The 11,948-nt window shown below is 33.1% G+C and overlaps 1 non-coding gene across 1 annotated transcript; it reads left to right on the top strand.

The window, feature by feature from the left end:
• Positions 1–9,207: 9,207 nt before the first annotated feature.
• Positions 9,208–9,280, top strand: TRNAV-UAC (transfer RNA valine (anticodon UAC)). The gene has a single exon. It is a non-coding gene; the product is annotated as a tRNA-Val (tRNA).
• The last annotated feature ends 2,668 nt before the right edge of the window (positions 9,281–11,948 follow it).

Below are 11,948 nucleotides of genomic sequence, written 5' to 3'. Positions count from 1 at the left end.
AACCTAGAAATTTAAATATGAATCTACCACATGCACGTGCCATAGTCTCTGCTTGCGATGTCGCCGTACTCCATACAAGTGCGCCTTGCCTTTACCTAAAAAATGATATGGCACACGACCAGAGTATTTCGAAGAATACTCAGTAAGTGGCCCAACTATAGGGGGTCATGCAAATGCAAACACATGCAATCATGATTTAGAGACCTATCTCTAACATCATAGGGGTGGCCTCCAGTCTCGGACAAATTGGATGTGTAGTACTTTCCTACACACAATTCACATGTGCGATTGTGAATCTCTAGGGCGCTCACACACCCCCTGGACCCTCTGGTCAAGCTAATCTGTAGTGATGTTTTGAGGTTAGCGTAACCCCACAGTGTCATGCGCTTCATGAACACCCTCATCTGTGCGCATTCGCACTCATCATCATATTGTGTGCGTTCGCGCTCATCATCTCTAGGGGATGTATCCCTATGCTTATGAACTTATAACATGCATGAGGTTCCTCTAAATCCATCATAATGTCTTTTCTGACACACCCCTCTAGTCTCATCTCTTTGTTACTCTAGGTAACACATACTCATGGATATTTATATTAATATCATTTTCATGCTCTTAGGGTTGTGTCCTATGTCGATCTAACGATACTCACCACTATTAGGGTCACGAAATGCAAACACATGCAACACATACTTAAGAACCTACCGTTAAAACCATCATAGGGGTGGCCTCTAGTTCCGACAAAATTAGATGTGCGTGCAAGCGAGAGTCTTCAGACGGTTCGCACGCCCCCTGGACCAACCATAGTCGGGTTAATTGTCCATAGCCAGACGTTCGTAGGTTAGCAAATCTCGAGTGTTATGCGAGGCATGATGATGATCATCAACTTCATATTCATAGCGTACGCGTTTTGTAAAAATAATAACGTCATCAATCAAAAAAGTTTAAAAAAGATAGAATGGTAAGAAAAATTTGTGGAGTTAGAAAATGTTCATACAAAATTGAAATGGATAGAATATAGGGTAAGGATGTGACTCAAAATTTTGGATCATATCTTCTCTCTCTTCCCCTATTTTCTTCATTCTTCTATTCTTCCATCTAAAGAGGAGGGAAGAGAGATAGGAGAGAAATCTAGAGCTAAAACTTCCTAGATCGAGTTGCCCATCAAGTCAATTCTCTCCTTTTTTGGGTGAGATGTAGATTGAGAAGAATTTATAAACATTAATGCCACACACTTAAAGACGTTCGTTCAAACTAATTCATTTAACTACAGGGAAGTATTAGTTTTCCAACCAACTTTGGAGGCAAATATCTTAGGCTACAATTCACGAGAAGGTATGAAGTCAATCCCAAGCTCTTCCTTGTAACTCCATTTTAAGTTTCATGAAGAAATCAAGGAGAGCAATGTCATGATTACAGCAGGTGAGAGGCATTTTAAAATGGCAGCGCTATTGGACATGCGTGTCTTCCTCTTTACAGAGGAAGAGGATGATGACGTGGCCAGTTCAGTTGAACCCCCCATGTCAAACCGAACCGTGACCCTCCCTCAATTTTTCTTAATTTTAATCCTCTTCTATTCAAGTTGTCATGAAAAATTTATGGTTATAGAAACTTGACACCCCAAGGATTGTGTCAAAGAAAATTTGAAGCAATTGGGATACCAATTTCTCGAGAACAGAGGTCCCGTACGTCAACTACGAGGTAAGTAACCATCAGAATTTTCTTAAGAAATACTTGTAGGAATTGCTTGAATTTTTATATAAACATTAAACCAAGTATGAATTAAAGATATATGAAAGAAAAATATTAAGAACCATGAGTTAAGATCCTAAACGGATCAAATTTCTTGAGATTTAAGTAACATCAAAATAACCCAGTAAATGAATTTTGCTGCCCATGAACTTTTAATTATGAGCATACTAGGGTATGTTAAGATTATATATGCAATTTGATAGTCATTACACAAAGTTGAGTAGTAAAACAAATAACGGTATAAAATGACCATAATGCTCCCAAGGCAACTTACTAAATGCTATGAAACTTTGTAGTAGACCCTATAATTTTTTTTTTTTTTTTTTTTTTTTTAGTGATTGATGACATACTAAAGTCTAAAAGGAATTGGAACATTTTCAGAGGTGGTTAAATGACCAAAATGCCCCCATGACCTTTTAAGGTATTTCAAGGTCTAAACCCCTTTAAGTGACTTCCTACTTCTTACAAAGCCTATTCGTAGGGTCATAAAGATATTTTCAAGATTTCAAGTTGTTAAAAATGAGAAGCTTTGATACCATGCTAAGAATGATAAACATAACTGGGATCGAAAGTCCAAATTTCATTAATGTTCATGACGTTTAAATAAGATACAAGCAACCAACTAAATCATAGAAATAAGAGAAATCCATAATCTCATTATTTCATTTTTATTCGCAATAACTATTTTTATTTTCAAGCACGTGTTTTTGTTGGTAAAAAAGAAATCAAATGGATTCAAGGGGGCATTTCGAGAACGTATCAATAAGCTAGACTCATGCTTCGAGTTGTTTCATGCCATAAATAAATGCGAACACTCAAGAAATCCGTCGGACGGGCTAAATGATGCGGAGAAGGCTAGTGACATTGATCCACAAGACTAAATGAACTAATTGGTTCTATAGGATATACTATAAAAAAAAATTAGTACATTCCTTAGAATTTACATAATGTTGAAGACTGAGAACCAAGAAAAATACTATACAAGCTCTACAACTACCAAGGTAAGAAAAACATTAGGTACCACTCAAGAATAAGGGACCAAGGTCCTTAAACTAAGAAACTCAAGAAACTCATAAGACCTCCCACGATATAGCATGTTCATCATTTAGACTACGTAGCTTTGAACGTATGAAGCCTTGAGTGTAGGTATTGAGACTATGCCGCTTGGAATGTATGAAGTGCAATGATTGACTTGTTTGTAATGATTATATCAATTAACACAACTTCTTCTACCGAGCATAAAACCGCAACTCTAAATATATAGTTGATTGACCTATAGTTAACAATAAAAATTTATTAATTAAAGAGTTTAATTATTTAATTTTGGGTCAATGAATCTTATAATAATATGTTCATAAGGTCTCTTTGCTAACTCATAACACTAAAAGGTTCCATTTAGTTAAAAGAAAAATTAAATTTTAGTATATTAGATATATTAAATATAGCCAAGAAAATAGATCTAATTTAGAGGGTTCAAATAAATATTTAATATATTAAATACAAATAGAGAAAAATATATTTAGTTTAAAGTGTTTATGGAATATATTAGATATACTAAATATAAATAGACTAAATAATAATAATAATAATAATCTTCGGTTCACATTAATATTTAATGTATTAACTATATTAAACATAAAAGCGAAAAATATATTTATTGTATCACACTTCCATTCTTGGCTGAGAATCTCGGGATTATACCCCAACCATAACTCCGCATCAGTTTTCAACATAAATGATGCACATGTCACCTTTTGATCATCCAAACACTTCATTAATAAGAAGATTGTCTTAATTGATGATTGCCACAATTGTGTCTTTGCTGGGTCTCGTGAGGCACCATTAAAGGTACGAGGATCTACCCCTTGAAATCCTGCATTAGCGCTTCTTGCAATGACTGCGTACTGTTGGTTTGCTGGGTGGGCACCACCATTTGCATCCCAACCTAGAATGATTCCCACATCATGGTAGTCATGGGGTCCATTCTAGCCGTCGGTGCCACTGGGGGTGGCACTGCTGTGTCAGTTTGAGTTACTGATCCTTCACGAGGTGGACTCCCTCTACCTCTACCCCATCCTCTGACAGGGGGTCATCTTCTTCCCCTATGCCCTCTTCCACGTCCTCTAGGTGACATGATCTATAATCAACACGTAGTTACTCTTAAGTGAGGATCTCTCGGTACAAAAAATATGTCGTACACTATATCATGATAAACACACGACTCAGTCAACAATAGCACACTTGACAATAACATTCAATATCTTTTTTATTATTTTACGTATGACATACTTGATGGCGACGGAGCATCAGTGGTGGGACCATGGAACGTACTAAAACTACCTCGTATGCTAGTCAACAAAATCTGTAACCTAGGGCTCTGATACCAATTGCAATGACCCTATTTTTCTATTGAAATAGAGTCGCTACGATATGAATGACCTTCTTTTGTGAAAACTTTCATTTAAATAATTCATAACACACGATCTCATGGACTTAAACATACATAATAAAACCTTAAAACAAAACAACTAAAAATAAACTACATGAAATTTGGATAAAACAAAAAAGGATTAAAATGATGCCCTAATCTAACTTAAGGACTACAAAATAAATAAAATGCAATTTAAACCAGCACAAGTTCCATGGTTCTGAAATCGGGGTTATGAAATGGAGTCACATACAACATGGTGGGACCTATCATTTAAAACATCATGTGTAATACTTCTTTACACATGGCCCACACGTGCGAACGTGAATCCACCAGATGGGCTCGTACGCCTCCTAGGCCTGCTGGATGGCTAGCACTCACTGATGGGATATTGCTGGACACCTAGAGGGAATAGCAGTCGTCGTAGCATTATGGCGAACATGATGGTCACAATCAGTATCATGGTGTACGTGTCCGTACTCACTATAATGGAGAAGTATCTCAATGCACGTGAGCACACAGTTATTGATCAGGTCTCCATACTTTCTATCATAGTATGATAGGTGGGAATTCAAACGTAGAAGTATAAAAATATATATTTATATTAAAGTATATGCATAAATTTTAAAAATGATTGCATAGTATAGTGAATATTCATGTTAGTATATGTTATTAACTCTCGATTATCCTCTTTTCAATAAAGAACTCCCAAATCTATAGTAACTCTCGATTATCCTCTTTTCAATAAAGAACTCTCAAATCTATAGTGTCTTTCCGTGTCTAAACACCAGTTTTAAGTGGTTTTAACTCCCACCATATGGTCCATTAAAACTAACCATTATCTAATTTGCTTCTATTGAAAGGGTCCAAACATTATTTTTCTGAGTTGTATATTTGTCGGTAGTCAACTTTTTAGTAGCAAATATTAAGATTAAAGAGCTTGATGTATTGCTAAATATAATAATCAACGCCCTCAAAGATATAAATACTATTCAATCAATTCTAGAAAAGAAAAATATATAGGGATTTGAAATTCTAATTTTATCTTTCTTTTTTCTTTTTTCTTTTTTCTTTTTACTCCGGCATGTGTTTTATAACATTATATCATAATATAGAATAAATTTGTATTTATAAATTAGTATATCATAATGTTGTGGTGTAGTTAGTTTATCATGTTAGTCTAACATATTAAAGTTTTCTAGTTCGAGCAATACCATAGGATTATTAACTTGACATTTTAAACTAGTTATGCCTAATAAAAATCATTTTAACTTGACATGTATATTTATATAACCTTGTTTGGTATGTTAAGAAATAGGTCAACCTTTCAAAGTGAAGGGAACAAAGAAATGTGAGTGAGATAATCCTATACAATTAGTTTGTATAAAACTGAATCACGAAATATTTAATCTCTATTTATAAATTCATTAATTGCGAAGATTAATATTTCACAGATGATCATATGCGACTTGATTTTAATTCTTAGTGAGTTACGAACTCTTGTCTATGAAGGTTATTCTTTTATTTGTATGGATGAGAATGACTTTCGTAACCTAATCATTATGCCTTCCATTCTCAGTACTTGACCAAATGGGAGATGGGAACATAATTTCATGAGATGACTTTCACCCATTCTCATATATGTAAGTAGATGAGTAGTTTCCTTTAGTGTTGATTTTGAGATTTGAACAATGAGGCCCACCCCTCTTACTGGCTCGAGAGGGACTTAGTTTATGATTGAATCATTAACAAATGGTTCATTAGAGAATCAGTGATACTTAAAGGTGAAAGATATAATTAAGGGGTATAACGAACTTTTGACCCAGCTGTAATTACGAAAAAATTGTGAATGATTGACTTTTTTGTAATGATTATATCAATTGACACAACTTGTTCTACCATCCATAAAAGTGCAACTCTAAATATATAGTTAACGAATGAAAATTGATTAATTAAGACTTTAATTTAGTTAAAAGAAAAATTTGAAGGATACAAATTAAAATTTAATCTAAGAAAATAGAACTCATTTGAAGGGTTGGAATAAATATTTAATATGTTAAATAAATACAAATAGAGAAAAATATATTTAATTTAAAGTGTTTATTTAATATATTAAATATAAAAAGAAAAAAAAAATTTAAAAAAAAAAAAAAAAAAACTTAATCTGAACCGTTCACATTAATATTTAATACATCAACTATATAAAACATAAAAGCTAAAAAGTAGGTTTATTGTATCACACTTCCATCTTGGCTGAGAATCCCCCGGTTATCCCCCGACTATAACTCCGCATCATTTTTTGGTATAAACGATGCACAAGTCACCTTTTGATCTTCGGGATAGTTCATTTATAACGACTCGAAATTTTCTACTTAATTTAAGGTCGCGACTGTATACATATCATAAATATTGAATGCGGAAATACTACATTTAAACTTTCATGAATCATAACCTTCAGCTTAAAACACAGCCATGGACTTACGTGTTTCGAAAACAACTTTAAAAACAAAACAACAAAAGGCTAAATAAAATAAATGAACGTTTAAATTAAAAATATCCTATCCTAGTCCAAGTCTAAGAAAATAAATACGACTACTCTATGCATGTGTCATAGTTTCGAGTTGCGATGCCGTCGTCAGCCGTACAGGAATGCCTTGCCTTAATCTGAAATAAAGGTAGCACGTGGCTTGAGTATTTTAAGAAATACTCAGTAAGTGACCCCACTATTGGGGGTGAAATGCAAGAACATGCAAATGCAATGGCGGGACCTATCATTTAAATCCATTTTCCTACGGTACTGTCCTAACGGGTAATTTGGATGTGTATCATATACTCTACACATAGCCCATACGTGCGAGTATGGACTCACCAGTCAGTTCGCACACCACTGGGTCACCTTCCTTGTTAGGCGAGCATACTTCGGGAGCTCCTTAGGCCAGACACCCGTTAGAACTAGTAAACGTCACGACAACATTAGGTTAACCATAATGATCGTACCCCTGCCTGACCGTCGCAGCATTATGATAAACATAATGATCGTTTTCCTGCTTAGTCATCGCAGCATTATGATAACAATAATGATCGTATTCCTGCCTCGTAACGTATTCGTCCGTACTATTTTGAAGGGTAAGGGGTATTCCCCAATGCATGAACACACAATAATGCATGAAGTCCCAACATTTTTTCATTTTCATTATCATTTAATACAACCCCGTTCCGTACATCCCATATTATTTTTCATATCACTTATCATATCTTTCATGCATACGCTGGGGTTGTATTTCATGCTAGTTCGTCGTTTGGCATGCCAATCATATCATATCATTCAAATTACATAAGTGTGTCACAATCATAACATTTCGTGCTTCCAAGCATAATAATTTTCATCATATACGTATCATGCCATAACATATCGCATCACAATATTCATATTATAAACATGTCAATTTTATCACATATCTTACCATAACATATTGTCTTTATATCATATCACAATATATATACATCCATCATTCACATGTCGTATCATAATCATATCATATCGTAAACACTTTGTGGTCATATCGTCCCCTAACTTATCATAGCCTTAACATTCTTATACATATCACAGTCATGTCGTTACATGAACGTACCCTCACGTTATCGTTCTATCAATCTATCATAATCCTATCTTTTTCTACCCATAACCTAACTATATTCTTTTATCAACCTCTCATATCCGTAGTACTTCTAGATGTAACCTAACCTTCACGTTTCATGAACAAATCTTACTTCTATCGATTCACAAATAATTCACACATATTAGTATATATGACATGTGCAGAACCACGAGCATGTGTCAACATCAAATATAACCATATCAATAGTAAGGTCAGTTACCTGGTTAACTTAAGTTGTTGTCACGAATATATCCTTAATGAAGGTTCGATTCTATCCCTTGAAATCCAAGTCAACCTATTTGAGCCCATGACATCAGTTTCAAGTTTGAACCCTCTCAAATTACTTCTCTAATTTAAATTGGTCCATATACTTTTATTAAAAATCTTATTTTCTATGATTTTGTATAAAAAAATTGACAGAGTTATTTCAAGTTATTTTGTGTCTGTATTTACTTTTCTTTCTATATTTAGTTTAAGTTTTTTAATACTGGAATCTTTCTTCTTTTTTTTATTTATTTGTATTTACTCTCTAGACTTTTAATTTTGTTCACATGTATTCCAAATTTGTAGTGGATCACTATTTTCAAATCTTTCGTGTTTTCTTTTGTTTGACATAATTTACTAGAATTGTATAAATGATTAATATTTAGCTTCTAAGTCAAACCTAAACCATTGTAATGACCATATCTATCTTCACGTAAATCTCTCTGTTTGCCAACGGTGACTTTCTAACTCAAAGCTAAACCATTTTGGGTACACTGCAAAGCCTATGATATCTTTGTTCACTCGAAATGGAGTAGACTAGTCAAACCGTGGTAGGACGAAGGTGGCTCTTCAAAAAAGACATGACCACAGGTTACATTGGATCACCACCATATGATACCCTTGATTATCTTTTTAAAAAAGTTCAAAAGTATTCTTATGTATATGAATGAATTTGGTAACACCATTTTAAAAATACTCAAGAATAAGATTGAAAATAAATTGTCTATTTGAATATTGAATTGTATTATATTCATATTGGGAAATGTTCATAAATGAGAGAGTTCTAGACAAAATTGAAGAGAAAAGTGATTTAAGAATATTTTTGAAGTTTTTTTTTCTTTTTAAAATTATGAGTATTAACGAAACGTTTGAAAGTTGAATTGTATTTTCAAACAAGATATTAACGGTTTCATCTCACTAACAATAAACTTATTTATTTATTTTTTTTATTTATTTGAAAAGTAAAAGATATATTTCAAATTTTTTTTTTTTTTTTTTGAAAGAATATTGATGAAACCATTCGAGGTTCTAAGGATATTTTGTTTAAACATTAAAATTTATAATTATTAACTATTTTTGGATCATGGACATCATGGACAACTTGTTGTTGTGGTGTAGTGGTTATCACGTTAGTCTTACACACTAAAGGTCCCTAGTTCAATCTTGGGCAACAACATGCTTCTTTGCTTGGAATGTTGGAATCTTGGGCAACAACAAAATCTTTTTTTGGTTAGTTTTGAAGGAAGGAATCACGGTTAGTTTTTGCACGACCTCATTAGTAATTTGGGAAAACTACTCTTCGTTTAAAATGGTTCGCTATACCAAATTCTATGACATTGATGCCGATGGGAAACATTTTTGTTCATCCAAGACTCATACTCTGAGAAATTTGTGTAACGCTCACTATATAGAACTTTAAGTTCAATTAAGAGTTTGTCCGGTTACTCCCTTTAGAATTTATTTAGACCATTACAAACTAGTTTAAGAACCTTCTCGAAGATCTAGTTCATTAAATTATACAAGTTGTGGGTATTAATGAGTTAAAAGACCTCACAGTCACTCATAACTACCACATTGAAACTTAAAAGAAAATCTTTGAAACATTATCTTTCTTCAACTCGTATACTTAAGAGAACTTTCTTCAACTCCTATCTCTTGACTTTTGTTACCTTAATTTGTTCCTTATATTTAATAAATAAATGCACGAGGCTTCATGCATTTCCCGTGACATAGTCTTAATATTTGCATCCAAAGCTTCATGTGTTCAGTGCAATACAATTTACATACCTATGTCCAAGGATTCACGGGTTCCTTGTGACATAGTTTAAGTACCTACACCTAGGTGTTCATACGTTTCCTACGACGTAGTCATTGTCGTAAGACCATATTGCACTACTCATCGGGAGGTCTTTAAAATATCTCGGGTTCTCGTTCAAGAGTTTTTTTGTTAAGTCTTGAAATACAACTAAGGAAAAATTCTTAACAAGTACACCCTAATCCATATGAGTCATAAATATTTTTCTACATGCATAAATCTTTCCTATGTATCTTGTCACTTGGTACTCATAAAAACCTTGATTTCTTATCAAGTGTCTTGAGGGGTAGTTACATACTTTCTCTCTTAGCTCATATCCCTAAGTTGTTATAATCTCCTTAAAATCTTTCATACTTACCCTTATATTGTAAACGAGTCTCATAAATTTTCGTAGTATTTTGAGTATTTAAGATCTTGAAAACATCTTAGAATTCTTATAGGGATATTTTGGTTATTTACCACTGCAAATCTTGGTTTAAATCCTCAACATATTTTAATGGCCATGTAACATAAGTCTCATTCAATTAAATGTCATTTAGGGGTCACTTTACTCCTAAGCCAGCTATATATAATTATAGGGGAATTTTAGTCATTTTACACGTACCCTTGGTTTAGCCTTTTATCATAATCTAATTATTATCAAATTTCATACATAACCTTATCATATCATATTGAGTCTTCTCCTAAAATTTCATGAAAAATAGAATCCATTTAGTATGATTGTGGTTTAGGCGCATTGAAATCAACATTCATGTGGACATTAATGTTGGAGAACTTAAATACTTACCTCAATTTCAATTTTCTCACTTTTTTCTAGATTACTTGCTTTCTTCGGACAACAAGATCAATAGTTTAATCAGTTTCCTTCATTACATTGTCCTCCAAGTCAATTTTTTTTAAGCCTAGCTAAAGGTCCAATGATGCACTTTTTTGTCCATACGTCTTCAAGGTCTCATTTTAACATTTTTTCATTCGTTATATGAAAAGGCAACACAACCAAATCACTCTTAAATCATTGTGACTCTTCCCAAATCACTCTTAAATCATTCCTAAATTTAAGATATCTTAAAAATCTCAAACTCCAATCCATGTTTATAAATATTTATAAAACTTTGACCATGATCATAATATCTCATCCACAATGTGGCTCCATTGTAACTTTAAAAATTTTCAATTAATGTTAGGCAGGGTGGTTTTCTACATCTCACAACTTCCTGAGCTTAGCTCACATTAAAGTCATTTATGTCATTCATAAATGAGTTTAGGTATACAATGTTTCAACTTTTACTGTTTTAGCTTTTTTTTTTTTTTTTTTTCACCCATACTTAAATTTCATATTTACATACTTCATAGTGACGAAATTTCCTTTCGACACTACCACTTTTAATATCTGTAGCAGACTATAAGATGCTGTCATCTATCAAATTTTTTTGTTCGTTTTCTTTTGAATCTATTTAATCGTCAGTATATGTTGATACATTTTTCCCATCTCTATGGTCATAACACTGCGTATTTTAACTATGTTCAAGACATCTGACATAAAATACTAAACTCTAGCTCCATTCATGGTACAAACCTTACTAATCTAAACACTATCAATATATTAATTAACATTCATATTCCATGCTGGGTAAATCATACCAATTCTGTATTAAAATAAACATATAACTAAGTCAACAATAATACAGTCAATGGTGTCAAAATTTAATTAGGAGTTATAGTTGATAATGACCAAGCAGTAACAACATATGAAATCAACAACATTTCCTTTTCTTATCTTATCCATGACATATGTGATGATGATCGGGGGGCATAAGATGTGGGACCATGGAACATGTCAAGCCTATCTCGTACGCTAGTCTATAGAATCTATAACCTAGAATTCTGATACCAACTGTAACAACCCTAGATGTCTACTAACCTAAAGTCGCTATCGTCATCACAATTTACTCTCTTATGCGGAAATAAATCTTTAAAACTTTATCATAAAACACTGTCATGGACTTGCGTGTTTGAAAATATATTTAAA

The sequence above is a fragment of the Cucurbita pepo genome, chromosome 9, assembly GCF_057944985.1.
Source record: "Cucurbita pepo subsp. pepo isolate OVF chromosome 9, ASM5794498v1, whole genome shotgun sequence".
Classification (NCBI taxonomy): Eukaryota; Viridiplantae; Streptophyta; class Magnoliopsida; order Cucurbitales; family Cucurbitaceae; genus Cucurbita; species Cucurbita pepo.
The sequence above is the reverse complement of the archived record's forward strand: the minus strand, read 5'-3'. Positions and strand labels throughout refer to the sequence as shown.